The 14,900-nt window shown below is 40.5% G+C and overlaps 1 protein-coding gene across 8 annotated transcripts in view; it reads left to right on the forward strand.

Moving 5' to 3' along the window:
* Window positions 1–14,900, forward strand: part of LOC126297666 (uncharacterized) — a 275,101-nt gene that overhangs the window by 219,014 nt on the left and 41,187 nt on the right. The gene's annotated exons all lie outside the window — the stretch shown is intronic.

Genomic DNA, 14,900 nt, shown 5'->3' on the forward strand with positions numbered 1-14,900 from the left:
CATTAGATTATTTGAGAAAAGAAGGAAGAAGAAAGTCATCAAATATGGATGCCAGTATAGCATGTGTGAGTGGGGAGATCAAATATGGATGCCAGTATTGTGTGTGTGTGGGGGGGGGGGGGGGGGGGGGGAAGGGGGGGGTGATGACAGATAGAGAGAGAGAGAGAGAGAGAGAGAGAGAGAGAGAGAGAGAGAGAGAGAGAGAGAGAGAGAGTGTTAGTTAATGGGAGACTTGCTATTGTATTCTTATAATTCAATTAGGTACAATTGATTTGTCTGAGGCAGAGTTTACATCTGTCCAAACCAAATATCTAGTCTACTTAGTTGTTGGCAGTTACTGTGAATAAGCTGTGAAAGAGTCAATCCTAAATGTGGAAGGAAATCAGATCAAGGCAGTTAACATGTGCTGGAAAAAGATAACTCAGGCAGCAGACTGTTTCAGAATTTCTGTTTCTTTTGGCTTCCTTTGAGCAGAGTGAAAACGTCAGTTTTATTGTTTGTATGCACTGATAACAGTAAAATTATGTGTTTAGTTTTCTTTGGCACATGTGACACCAGTGTGAAATCATCTTTACATCTGATGTAGGTGAATGTATTTCTCTTTTCTTGTGAGGTAAGAATTCCGTATGAATTTCTCTTTCATTTTTGCACAGTGTTCCAACAAGTGTAAGCTTACAATCTGTGGAAAGTTTTCTAGCAAGAGTGTAGCTTGTGAACCAATATCAAGGGTAATATTCCTACCTGTTCCCTTCACTGGCTTTACAAGTCTGATCACATCATCGTCAGCTGCATTACTCACGGGAAGATATTTGCAAGTAGTTGCCCCAAATATATGTCACAATTTTGTATATAGTATGTTTTTTCGTCTGCCTTGATAAATATTTTTATTCCATACTTCCCAAGTGTTGAAGGAATCCACAGCCGGAAAAAGCAAAAGAACAATGTCTCTGAAAGTTAGATAGTAGCATTTTATCCACTGTAAGGTATTCACTTGTGTAATGCCTTGTGCGGCTTTTTGTGAATCTCACCATAACATCACATACAAGGCCCAACTTATCATCACTTTTTTCGTTCCTCCATGTGTGAATATTATTTAGTTGGTTGGTTGGTTGTTTTGGGGAAGGAGACCAGACAGCATGGTCATCGGTCTCATCGGTGTACGGAAGGATGGGGAAGGAAGTCGGCTGTGCCCTTTCAGAGGAACCATCCTGGCATTTGCCTGCAGTGATTTAGGGAAATCACGGAAAACCTAAATCAGGATGGCCGGACGCGGGATTGAACCGTCGTCCTCCTGAATGCGAGTCCAGTGCCTTACCACTGCGCCACCTCGCTCGGTATTATTTAGTGTAATAATCCCAAAAGAAAACTAAATCTTCGCGGTGGCATACGTGGAGTGAAAATTTCTATTCCTGTACCCCTAGTGTCCCAAAATTCTGCGATATTCATTTTGCCTCCATGAAGAACACTATAAATGTATAAGAGACACAAAAATGCCTTGAACTCTTCTTCTTTCAAGTTTTTTGCAGTATTTGGGTAATTTTTCTAAAGAGACTTTACATGATCTATATATGAATTTGTGCTCTTTATTATCAAATTGAGCAAATCATCATCAATGAACAGTTTCCAGACCTTCGAAATGGTGTTAGCATTTCTTGCTTTGCGGCTGACACCAGGCAAATGGGTAATTATATTGTGAGAATTGTTATGGACATTTTGGTTGGGAAAATTTTTGAGTCATTTAGTTAGTCCGTGTCTCAACGAATAGCAAGGTGAAAATTCATTGGAAGAGGGACCAGAACCAAACACATTAGTTGATAGACTCTCTCGAATAGTGTTGGAGTGAGTGTACCCATGTTTCAGGCAGAAATAATGATGGTAGCTTTGCTTTTCTGTTATTTGTCACTTGTTTCATTTTCTGTATCGTGATCACTTAAAGGAACAAAATTAAGATCTACATCCGAATCGTCATTATCGCTTTCTAATAACAGTTGTACGACTTCTTCCTTACTTAGTGGGTGCTGCCAAGCCACTTTCAACCAGTTTTATTGCTCACAGTCAGTATAATAAGACAAGTGCATAAGCAGAAAAAGTTAACATAGACAGACAGACTGGGTCTCTTAAACCCAGAACATGTTTCTTCCCAAGTCAGCAATCAGCTGGCGCACAGAGAAATAATGAAACAAGTAGTGGCCCCTAGGAACGTTAACTGAAACACAAAAGTAGTGTTTTCTTGTGGATATTTTTAAAACTAAATCCACTTGGGTCGGAGAGACCCAGCCTGTCTGTTCTATGGTTAACAGAGTTGTGGAAACAAACATAGTTAGAAATGAGCTAATACAAGATTGCTAGAAGATTGATCTCATTCTTTTCTTTTTTGATTTTATTAATGATCAGTAACGTCTAGACACAGCTAAAACCATCTTCTTGCAAGGATTGCCTGTCTGGTCAGCATTAATGTGGTACAGTACCTCAATTCTGCAAACCATTCATGGATGCTGAGCCTCAATCCTCTGCTTTGAACATGAAACAAACAGAAAAACATGAACATTTGTTGTGTTTTGAAAACAGTAATTAATACAACAAAATTATTTGCCATGCATCAAAGTACATTGTATAAATTCTCAATATATCATGATGGTGGCACAGCCAGCAGTGGTTCAGCTTCAAATATTGAAACACTATTTAGTGTCTTGCTGATTCATCTGTTTATCAAGAATGTGTTTATTGACTAGAAAGTTTCACCAAAGCTGAAGAGAGAAAATTATAAAATTCACATGTAAACACTTACTGCTCATTTTTAGCTTTCCATACCTCTGTTCGTAAAAATGAAACCATTACGAGAACACGTTCTTGTCAATGTCTCTTTTTCTCAGGAACAGGTAGAGGTATCAAACTGAAATTTATGTCAAATACTAAAGTCTACTGTCAATCTGTGGTGTAAAAATTTTAAGCTTCTGAGTCAATGCAATGAAAACATAAGTCTGTTTATGTCACATATTTCAATATTTGCAAACTCACTCATCAAAACTTATAGATGAATTATCTGTACACTTAATTAAGTTTGTATAAAACCTTCAGAGTACAAGTCCTGTTTGCACTTGCCTATAAGTAGTATTCTGCAAGCAGTTTTGATACTGTGGAATGTGCTTTTTTAAACTCTTACCACATAATTTAATTACTTCCCACTTCACTATTAGAGGTAACAGTCATTGAATGTAGTGGGGTCAAGGCTCTTAGGACACTGGGTGTTCAAAAATTTCTCAGCTTAAATTCCAAATCATCTGGATAGTGTGAGTGCAAGCATAGTGGTGTTCTACATCATCATAAATAAAAGTAATGTTTAAGTCTCTGGTGCAAGTTTGACAGGACTGTTGGCCAGACAGCAAGTAAGAGTGCAGTCTCTCTATTTACCATGGCACTTGGAGAGGATGGGATGGCAGATCCCTCATACTGGCCGGTTTTTACCATGGGATAGATCACCAGTACTTATTTTGACAGTTGACTGAGTAGACCTGGTGCCATTCTGGAAGAACTGGAATGATGAAAAGTCCCTGCCTCTATTCGGGACTGAACCTGAGATCTCTAAGGTCCAAGACTAGTGCACTACCCACTAAGACTGCCACAGCCTTGACGTTGCCAATTATTCCAGAGCTTAACTTTTATGTCCAATATCATTGTTGTTGTTGTTGTTGTTGTTGTTGTGGTCTTCAGTCCTGAGAATGGTTTGATGCAGCTCTCCATGCTACTCTATCCTGTGCAAGCTTCTTCATCTCCCAGTACCTACTGCAACCTACATCCTTCTGAATCTGCTTAGTGTAGTCATCTCTTGGTCTCCCTCTACGATTTTTACCCTCCATGCTGCCCTCCAATACTAAATTGGTGATCCCTTGATGCCTCAGAACATGTCCTACCAACCGATCCCTTCTTCTGGTCAAGTTGTGCCACAAACTTCTCCTCTCCCCAATCCGATTCAATACTTCCTCATTAGTTACGTGATCTACCCATCTAATCTTCAGCATTCTTCTGTAGCACCTCATTTCGAAAGCTTCTATTCTCTTCTTGTCCACTCTATTTATCGTCCATGATTCACTTCCATACATGCCTACACTCCATACAAATACTTTCAGAAATGACTTCCTGACACTTAAATCTATACTCGATGTTAACAAACTTCTCTTCTTCAGGAACGCTTTCCTTGCCATTGCCAGTCTACATTTTACGTCCTCTCTACTTCGACCATCATCAGTTATTTTGCTCCCCAAATAGCAAAACTCCTTTACTACTTTAAGTGTCTCACTTCCTAATCTAATTCCCTCAGCATCACCCGACTTAATTCGACTACATTCCATGATCCTCGTTTTGCTTTTGTTGATGTTCATCTTATATCCTCCTCTCGAGACACAGTCCATTCCATTCAACTGCTCTTCCAAGTCCTTTGCTGTCTCTGACTGAATTACAATGTCATCGGCGAACCTCAAAGTTTTTATTTCTTCTCCATGGATTTTAATACCTACCCCGAATTTTTCTTTTGTTTCCTTCACTGCTTGCTCAATATACAGATTGAATAACATCGGGGATAGACTACAGCCTTGTCTCACTCCCTTCCCAACCACTGCTTCCCTTCCATGTCCCTCGACCCTTATAACTGCCATCTGGTTTCTGTACAAACTGTAAATAGCCTTTCGCTCCCTGTATTTTACCCCTGCCACCTTCAGAATTTGAAAAAGAGTATTCCAGTCAACATTGTCAAAAGCTTTCTCTAAGTCTACAAATGCTAGAAACGTAGGTTTGCCCTTCCTTAATCTAGCTTCTAAGATAAGTCGTAGGGTCAGTATTGCCTCACGTGTTCGAACATTTCTACGGAATCCAAACTGATCTTCCCCGAGGTCGGCTTCTACTAGTTTTTCCATTCGTCTGTAAAGAACTCGCGTTAGTATTTTGCAGCTGTGACTTATTAAACTGATAGTTTGGTAATTTTCACATCTGTCAACACCTGCTTTCTTTGGGATTGGAATTATTATATTCTTCTTGAAGTCTGAGGGTATTTCGCCTGTCTCATACATCTTGCTCACCAGATGGTACGTACAGTTTTGTCAGGACTGGCTCTCCCAAGGCCGTCAGTAGCTCCAATGGAATGTTGTCTACTCCAGGGGCCTTGTTTCGACTCAGGTCTTTCAGTGCTCTGTCAAACTCTTCACGCAGTATCGTATCTCCCATTTCATCTTCATCTACATCCTCTTCCATTTCCATAATATTGTCCTCAAGTACATCACCCTTGTATAGACCCTCTATATACTGCTTCCACCTTTCTGCTTCCCCTTCTTTGGTTAGAACTGTGTTTCCATCTGAGCTCTTAATATTCATACAAGTGGTCCTCTTTTCTCCAAAGGTCTCTTTAATTTTCCTGTAGGCAGTATCTATCTTAACCCTAGTGAGATAAGCCTCTACATCCTTACATTTGTCCTCTAGCCATCCCTGTTTAGCCATTTTGCACTTCCTGTCGATCTCATTTTTGAGACGTTTGTATTCCTTTTTGCCTGCTTCATTTACTGCATTTTTATATTTTCTCCTTTCATCAATTAAATTCAATATTTCTTCTGTCACCCAAGGATTTCTACTAGCCCTCGTCTTTTTACCTACTTGATCCTCTGCTGCCTTCACTACTTCATCCCTCAAAGCTCAAAGCTACCCATTCTTCTTCTATTGTGTTTCTTTCCCCCATTCCTGTCAATTGCTCCCTTATGCTCTCCTTGAAACTCCTTACAACCTCTGGTTCTTTTAGTTTATCCAGGTCCCATCTCCTTAAATTGCCACCTTTTTGCAGTTTTTTCAGTTTTAATCTACAGGTCATAACCAACAGATTGTGGTCAGAGTCCACATCTGCCCCTGGAAATGTCTTACAATTTAAAACCTGGTTCCTAAATCTCTGTCGTACCATTATATAATCTATCTGAAACCTGTCAGTATCTCCAGGCTTCTTCCATGTATACAGCCTTCTTTTATGATTCTTGAACCAAGTGTTACCTATGATTAAGTTGTGCCCTGTGCAAAATTCTACCAGGCGGCTTCCTCTTTCATTTCTTACCCCCAATCCATATTCACCTACTACGTTTCCTTCTCTCCCTTTTCCTACTACCGAATTCCAGTCACCCATGAGTATTAAATTTTCGTCACCCTTCACTATCTGAATAATTACTTTTATTTGATGATACATTTCTTCAATTTCTTCGTCATCTGCAGAGCTAGTTGGCATATAAACTTGTACTACTGTAGTAGGTGTGGGCTTCGTATCTATCTTGGCCACAATAATGCGTTCACTATGCTGTTTGTAGTAGCTTACCCGCATTCCTATTTTCCTATTCATTATTAAACCTACTCCTGCATTACCCCTATTTGATTTTGTGTTTATAACCCTGTAGTCACCTGACCAGAAGTCTTGTTCCTCCTGCCACCGAACTTCACTAATTCCCACTATATCCAACTTTAACCTATCCATTTCCCTTTTTAAATTTTCTAGCCTACCTGCCCGATTAAGGGAACTGACATTCCACACTCAGACCCGTAGAACGCCAGTTTTCTTTCTCCTGATAACGACATCCTCTTGAGTAGTCCCCGCCCGGAGATCCGAATGGGGGACTATTTTACCTCCGGAATATTTTACCCAAGAGGATGCCATCATCATTTAATCATACAGTAAAGCTGCATGCCCTCGGGAAAAATTACGGCTGTAGTTTCCCCTTGCTTTCAGCCGTTCGCAGTACCAGCACAGTAAGGCTGTTTTGGTTATTGTTACAAGGCCAGATCAGTCAATCATCCAGACTGTTGCCCCTGCAACTACTGAAAAGGCTGCTGCCCCTCTTCAGGAACCACACGTTTGTCTGGCCTCTCAACAGATACCCCTCCGTTGTGGTTGCACCTACGGTACGGCTATCTGTATCGCTGAGGCACGCAAGCCTCCCCACCAGCGGCAAGGTCCATGGTTCATGGGGGGCTGATATTATTAACATAACATAATAATCATAAAAGAAGGTTGTATACATGGAAGAATCCTGGAGATACTAAAAGGTATCAGATAGATTATATAATGGTAAGACAGAGATTTAGGAACCAGGTTTTAAATTGTAAGACATTTCCAGGGGCAGATGTGGACTCTGGCCACAATCTATTGGTTATGAACTGTAGATTAAAACTGAAGAAACTGCAAAAAGGTGGGAAATTAAGGAGATGGGACCTGGATAAACTGACTAAACCAGAAGTTGTACAGAGTTTCAGGGAGAGCATAAGGGAACAATTGACAGGAATGGGGGAAAGAAATACAGTAGAAGAATAATGGGTAACTTTGAGGGATGAAATAGTGAAGGCAGCAGAGGATAAAGTAGGTAAAAAGACGAGGGCTGCTAGAAGTCCTTGGGTAACAGAAGAAATATTGAATTTAATTGATGAAAGGAGAAAATATAAAAACGCAGTAAATGAAACAGGCAAAAAGGAGTACAAACATCTCAAATATGAGAGGAAAATTAAAGAGACCTTTGGAGAGAAAAAGAGCCACTTGTATGAATATCAAGAGCTCAGATGGAAACCCAGTTCTAACCAAAGAAGGGAAAGCAGAAAGGTGGAAGGAGTATATAGTGTGTCTATACAAGGGCGATGTATTTGAGGATAATATTATGGAAATGGAAGAGGAGGTAGATGAAGATGAATTGGGAGATACGATACTGCGTGAAGAGTTTGACAGAGCACTGAAAGACCTGAGTCGAAACAAGGCCCCGGGAGTAGACGACATTCCATTGGAACTACTGACGGCCTTGGGAGAGCCAGTCCTGACAAAACTGTACGTACCATCTGGTGAGCAAGATGTATGAGACAGGTGAAATACCCTCAGACCTCAAGAAGAATATAATAATTCCAATCCCAAAGAAAGCAGGTGTTGACAGATGTGAAAATTACAGAAGTATCAGTTTAATAAGTCACAGCTGCAAAATACTAACACGAATTCTTTACAGACGAATGAAAAAACTGGTAGAAGCCGACCTCGGTGAAGATCAGTTTGGATTCCGTAGAGATGTTGGAACATGTGAGGCAGTACTGACCCTACGACTTATCTTAGAAAATAGATTAAGGAAAGGCAAACCTACATTTCTAGCATTTGTAGAGTTAGAGAAAGCTTTTGACAATGTTGACTGGAATACTCTCTTTCAAATTCTCAAAGTGGCAGGGGTAAAATACAGGGTGCGAAAGGTTATTTACAATTTGTACAGAAACCAAATGGCAGTTATGAGTCAAGGGGCATGAAAGGGAAGCAGTGGTTGGGAAGGGAGTGAGACAGGGTTGTAGCCTCTCCCCAATGTTATTCAATCTGTATATTGAGCAAGCAGTAAAGGAAACAAAAGAAAAAGTTGGAGTAGGTATTAAAATCCATGGAGAAGAAATAAAAACTTTGAGATTCACCGTTGACATTGTAATTCTGTCAGAGACAGCAAAGGACTTGGAAGAGCAGTTGAATGGAATGGACAGTGTCTTGAAAGGAGGATATAAGATGAACATCAACAAAAGCAAAAGGAGGATAATGGAATGTTGTCGAATTAAGTAGGGTGATGCTGAGGGAATTAGTTTAGGAAATGAGACACTTAAAGGAGTTTTGAATTTAACTGTTAGGAAGTCGTTTCTGAAAGTATTTGTATTTAGTGTAGCCATGTATGGAAGTGTAACATGGACTATAAATAGTTTGGACAAGAAGAGAATAGAAGTTTTCGAAATGTGGTGCTACAGAAGAATGCTGAAGATTAGATGGGTAGATCACATAACTAATGAAGAGGTATTGAATAGGATTGGGGAGAAGAGGAGTTTGTGGTACAACTTGACAAGAAGAAGGGATCGGTTGGTAGGACATGTTCTGAGGCAGCAAGGGATCACAAATTTAGCATTGGAGGGCAGTGTGGAGGGTAAAAATTGTAGAGGGAGACCAAGAGACGAATATACTAAGCAGATTCAGGAGGATGTTGGTTGCAGTAGGTACTAGGAGATGAAGCAGCTTGCACAGGATTGAGTAGCATGGAGAGCTGCATCAAACCAGTCTCAAGACTGAAGACAACAACAACAACAACAACAAAAACATTATTAGCACTTCATTTGCCCAAGACAGTGTGCTACAAATAGATTCCAGAAAAGATAAAAGAAAACAGTACTACTATTGGATATAATTCATTTGCATAGTGACTGTTTGCTATCATAAGGATATTGTACTATTTCTTTGTTCCTAAACAGAAAATTCTTGTCTGCTTTAATTGCACTCAGTTTTTGAAGTCATCTCATGACAGTCCAGAGAAAGACTCGAACATATCTAAATGTGGCATTGTTAAAAGTAAAATAGACTGAGTTATTTTAATGCAATAGCAGTTCAAGACAAAGCAACATAGTATGTGGCAGCTACGTGACTAGAATGAGAAAAATACTTCTAACCTTAACTTCGGAATACAAAAAGGCTACTTACATACACCCTTTCTATTTCGAGTCTAAAGATGGGGTAACCTTGGTAAAATAATTCACTTGTCCCTCTTGTTGTCGTGAACTAAAAAAATGTAATTAACATAATCTAGATTGATACAGTATCTCTTGCAAGAGCAAGGCAAAATCAAAGGGAGAAATAATATGGTGATCATTCCCATAGTGACCCCAACTTAAACTTGAATAGTTCCCTTGGTAATCAAGGTATATTATTCAAATTTTTCACATAAATCAAAGGACTTTTCTAAATCCCCTCTCAAAATTTATTTTATTTTCCAGTCTACATTCAGTTTAGACATTTGGTGCCATACCCAAACCTTCATTAATAATTCAGCCAGATTTTATCTTTTTTCTCTAATATTGATGGAATTTCCCATTAGTGCTTGACAGAACATGGTGACAACATTAAATAGGAAACAATTTCCGCAAAATATTATTTATGTGAAATAAGTATTATTTTGCAGGACATCAGAAATGTGTTTTCTATTTAATATTTGTAGTTCTATGTAAAACTCAGATACCTTAACTTAAATAAGATGATGAGGGAAATAAATGCATAAATTTTTATAATTTTGCTACACCACTGCCCCAAAACTAAAAAAGATACTCAAACTCAGTTACTTTTATTTCAAATGGTTGCTAGGTTAAGATGGAAAATCAGATAAGGGTGGTTCAGGCACCTCATTTATCACTGCTAGAACTACCTTGGTTTATTCCAGGTCTATACAATAGAATGTAAATCTTACCTGCTGGCATCCACAGTATCCTCCTTTGCCTTCTTGGCACAAATGACATTTGATTGCCAAATTTTGTGAAAAGTTAGATCACAGGGGAACTCATAGGCTTGCTGTTTCAGGTGTCTACTGCTAGCTCTTGTCTCACTCCATCCCGTGGCTTTGATTGTGCAACATGGCTGCAACAAGCTTATGGGCAAATCTTGAAGTTGAGCTGACTGGCTGTAACAGTAGTGAAGTGATGGTTGTCCCACAAGGGGACAGCTAGCATATGTATAGAGGGAATTACTGACGCAGCCTTCCTGGGGGACACTGCCATATTGCAGGCACCTTCAGTGCCAGGCAAGAGTGTTTCCACATGTCAGTGATACTGAGGACTATGCCAGTAGTAGTTTTGGAGCTACTGGCAGGGCTAGACAACTGCAGTAGAGGGTCCTAACAAGTAGCGTCCTGCAACTTAGGGGAGGGATATCGGTTGTTTTTTTCACTGGGGTGTTCTGCCAGCAGTTGTTGGGTCTCCCAAGCTGGGGACTGGCCAGCGCAGCCAGACCTCTTCTACAGTGAACTTTGGGAATATTTCAGGGACCATTATGAGGTGTGATAGTGGAACAGTGTGTGCTTTCGAGAATGGGAGCCTTGGCTCACCTGGACCCCATGGAAGGTACATCTCTATAAAAGAAACTCAACCTGAAGGTGTGCTATGTTCTGATGGAGTGAGTGGCTGTTGAGATAATATAGTCTCTAGCAGGAAACTCCTGGGGCACCTGCTGTAGATTTAATGTTACTGGAAAACATAAGTTATGTTTTCCACAGGAATGTGTGCACCAGGAATAAACTGACAGATGGTAATAACTGTGAGTAATGCCTTCAACTCAATCTAATGATGTAAATAACTCTCACCACATTCAGTGCTTGCTTGTTTTGTTTCTATATCTTGCCACTAAAATTCCCACAAAGCCTCAAACATTCATTAAATGTGTACTGTCTGATGAATTGTTAGGTAATTCAAACCCAGTTGTGGTAAATAAAAACTGAAGAATCACAAAAGGGTAACTGGCTGCAGTTATTTCTGGGAAACTTTGGTGATTTTCCTATTCAGGATATTAATACCCACAAGGAGGAACCATGAAGCAGACACCTTCTAAAGTTCCCTGACCTCTGGGGTAAATCACATCCGCTGAGCAAGAGGGACATGGTCAACCACACTAATCATTGGCTCTCACAGGGACTATTGCATTGGATCTTAAATGGACCCCAATCATGTTTGGAAGAATTGTGGCTCATAGCCCAGGAGAGACTATTCTGCATCTGCTTACAAGATACTCATTTTAATGTCACCTGCACACCTGCATTAAGGGGTTACTGCCGCCTACAGAAAGGGTGATGTTACTGGAGTCAGCACAAAGGATGGGTTGGCTGTTCCATCAGTTACAGATACCACTCCCCTCCCGTCTCTCTTACCATGGTCATTATAAGCATTTGCAGTGGAAGCTCTCACACAAGTTAAAATAACAATGTGTGCTTTATATCTTTCATTTCATGATGCAAATGTACTAACAGTACTGTTCTGGATACTCTCCAGTCTGTTCCTCCTTATGAGGGAGTTCAGTGCACGCAGTGTGCTAAGGGGTTAGGCTACAACATGCTCCAGAGGTTGAATTATTGGACACCTCCTCTGTTCAGCAAGTATCTGTCTTTTGTATGTTTGGTCAGAGGGGACACTTTTCTACAGCTACAGGATAATCTTCAGCAACTGGCCTTTGGTTTTTCTCTCAATCTCTTGCAGACTCTGTCCAGTGGGATGTAGACACAGATTTGCATACTAGTGACCACTTTCCAGAGTGGATCCACCTGCTGAGTAGATGGTGATCGACAGGATACCGCAAACATGAATGCTCCACCAGAGAAATTGGTAGCAATACAGCCAGTGAGCCATCTTCAAACAGAAGAAGTGAAGTCAGGAGATGGATTCCACTGAGCTGCCACAGAGTCCATTTCCCATTCTAACAACCACCTCAGAAGACAGCCTGTTCCTTGTTGGAACAAAGTATACCGCTCAGCGGTCAGAGCCAGGCACACTGCTTTGCAGAACTTCAATCATCATCCAACTACAGTAAATATTTGTGCATTCAGGACTGCAAGAACACAAAGTGATCAATAAAAGGACAAAACAGGAACTTGTGGAAGAAATTTGCAACATCCGTTAATCGGTCAATTTCCCCTACACGAGTTTGGGAATCAGTAAGGATCATCTCAGGCAAGGGTGGTACATATCCTCGTATGGCCTTGTTAAGAGATGGAGTCTTGGTGGACATGTATAGAGATGTGGCTCAGGTCTTAGCGGAACACTTTTTTACCATCACTGTGTCATTTGGACAAACTCCTGAGTTCCAGAAATTCCGTCAAACTGTGGAAATAAGAAGGTTCTGCTTCTTCTCGTGTAATAAGGAGATGTACAATCATCCATTTTCCTTCTATGAATAGGAGTCAAATCTGTCTGTAACCAGACAGTCAGTTCCAGGATCGCATCAGGCTCATTATGCCATGCTCTGCCATATGTGCTCTAGAACCAAAGGTGAGCTCATATTTTTTCTCAGTCAGCTCTAGTTTGATGGACAGTATCCTGCCACTTGGAAGTAAGCAATATTAATTCCATTTTGGAAACCAGGCTAGATTTGTACCATCCCTAACAGTTATCAGAGTGTAACCCTTACGAGCTGTATGAATAAGATTGTCGAGTGTATGGCCAGCTGCCACCTCATCTGGTTCCATGAATCCCAATGTTACCCATGCCATTTCTATTGCAGATTCAGAGGTCACTGTCCATTTTTCTTAAATTTAAACCACTTAATCAGTGTGTTTTTTGAGCTTGAAAAGACTTATGACACCACTTGTAGGTACAACATCCAAATACATGGATGGGGACTATATGGACATCTGTCATTTCTCATTCAATCCTTCCTCATGCACAGGTGCTTTCCCTGTCTCATTGGTGATACCTTGTCTGACCACTTTGTTGAGGAGGATTGGGTCCTCGAAGCAGTGTACTTAGTGTCACACTGTTGGCAATCGTTGTCAATGGCATCTCCTCTGCAGGCAGGAGCTCTGTTACAAGTTCTTTGTTTGTGGATGACAGTATGGTAACTACAGCTGATAGTCTGGAGGCAGGAAACTAGGACCAGTGAAGCTGCTTTTAGTTCTCACTAGAGAAGACTTCTTCTGTCAATTTCAACTATGCTCGTTGAAGCTTTAACCAACCAGAGTTCATGATAGGGAACAATATTTTAAATTTTAATGCCAATGTGTGCTTTTTGGACCTTCAGTAGACCATTTGATTCAGCTCGTCTGTGATGTCTTACAGTGGATAGAATACCGAGGAAAGGCGCCAGTCTTTTCCTGGGTACAGGGATACAGGGAAATGACATAGCTGACAAAGCAGCCAAAGAAGTTTGTAGGGATGGTGGTGTACCTTGATGTGCCATCCCCTTGCATGCTGTCTTCTCATTGTCTGGCATAGGATGCCAAATGGTTGGAAGTGGTAAACACCAAACTGAGGTCACTCAAAACATGGTGGACTTCATATTAGCCGCACTGATGGAGAAAAGTACTGCTCACCAGACAGCAGTAAGACACTGTCGATTAACACATGGTTACCTCCTCTGAAAGGAGGATCCACTGCTCTTGTGAAATTTGTGGTGTGCTGCTTTTGGCTCAGCATGTTTTGGCTGTGAGTTTTATATACTGACATGAGTGCAACTCTGTTTGGTTGGAGGTCTGCCCACCATTGTCAGTTAAGTGGACACTGGTCACAGGTTTTGAAATTTTGTGAACTGCTTGGTCACATCACTAAAGAGCTCAGGAGGACAGGTTAGTATGCTCAAATGAATAACTTGCCCATGAAGTTTAGCATTTTTATTGCTTGAGTTTCAGTGCCATAGTTTAGTGCATCATGACAGTATTTTTTAAAATAATTGATACATGCATATTTTAAGCAGCTTTGCCTATGAGGATAGCCTTGTTGTTGCTGGGTGTTGCCACAGGTTCTGGAAATCAGGGAATTTCAAACATGTCAGAGAAATCAGGGAAATATGAAAAAAAACTGGAAAATCTCATTTTTGTCTCAGTAGATGAAATGGTGTGTTTACTGAGGTGTCGTGCATTGTCGCTGGCTGGGTGCGGCTGAGTACATTTTGTATGTAATACACCAACTTCTTTGACCATGAAGTAAAGATTTCAATGGATGAAATATCCAAGATAAGCCTCGAAGAAACTGTGATAGCTTTCAGTAATTGCTGATGTGACCACTGTTAATGAAAGGAAATGGGGGTGATATGAGAAAATCAGATGTACATGTAACTGTGTGAGAGAAACCATATGTACGTGTAATTGTATGGAAAGCCGGGAAGATGGACATATCACTATCATTAGCCCTTGTGTAGAAAATGTCTGGAACTGTTTGGAACATTGGGTGAAATGTAGCACTCAACATCCTTGCAATTTAGTGGCTCTACCCCATCTACTTCAGCTGAATATGACATCTCTTAAGAAACTTTTTTTCCATATTGAAGCAGCCAAGGCCATTGGCTGCATTACATGGTGTTAGCAAGATGTGTCCTGGAGTTTACTAATAATTTTTGTCTGGTGTGTTTACGTAATACTATT

This window comes from Schistocerca gregaria, chromosome X, assembly GCF_023897955.1.
Source record: "Schistocerca gregaria isolate iqSchGreg1 chromosome X, iqSchGreg1.2, whole genome shotgun sequence".
In the NCBI taxonomy this organism is placed as follows: domain Eukaryota; kingdom Metazoa; phylum Arthropoda; class Insecta; order Orthoptera; family Acrididae; genus Schistocerca; species Schistocerca gregaria.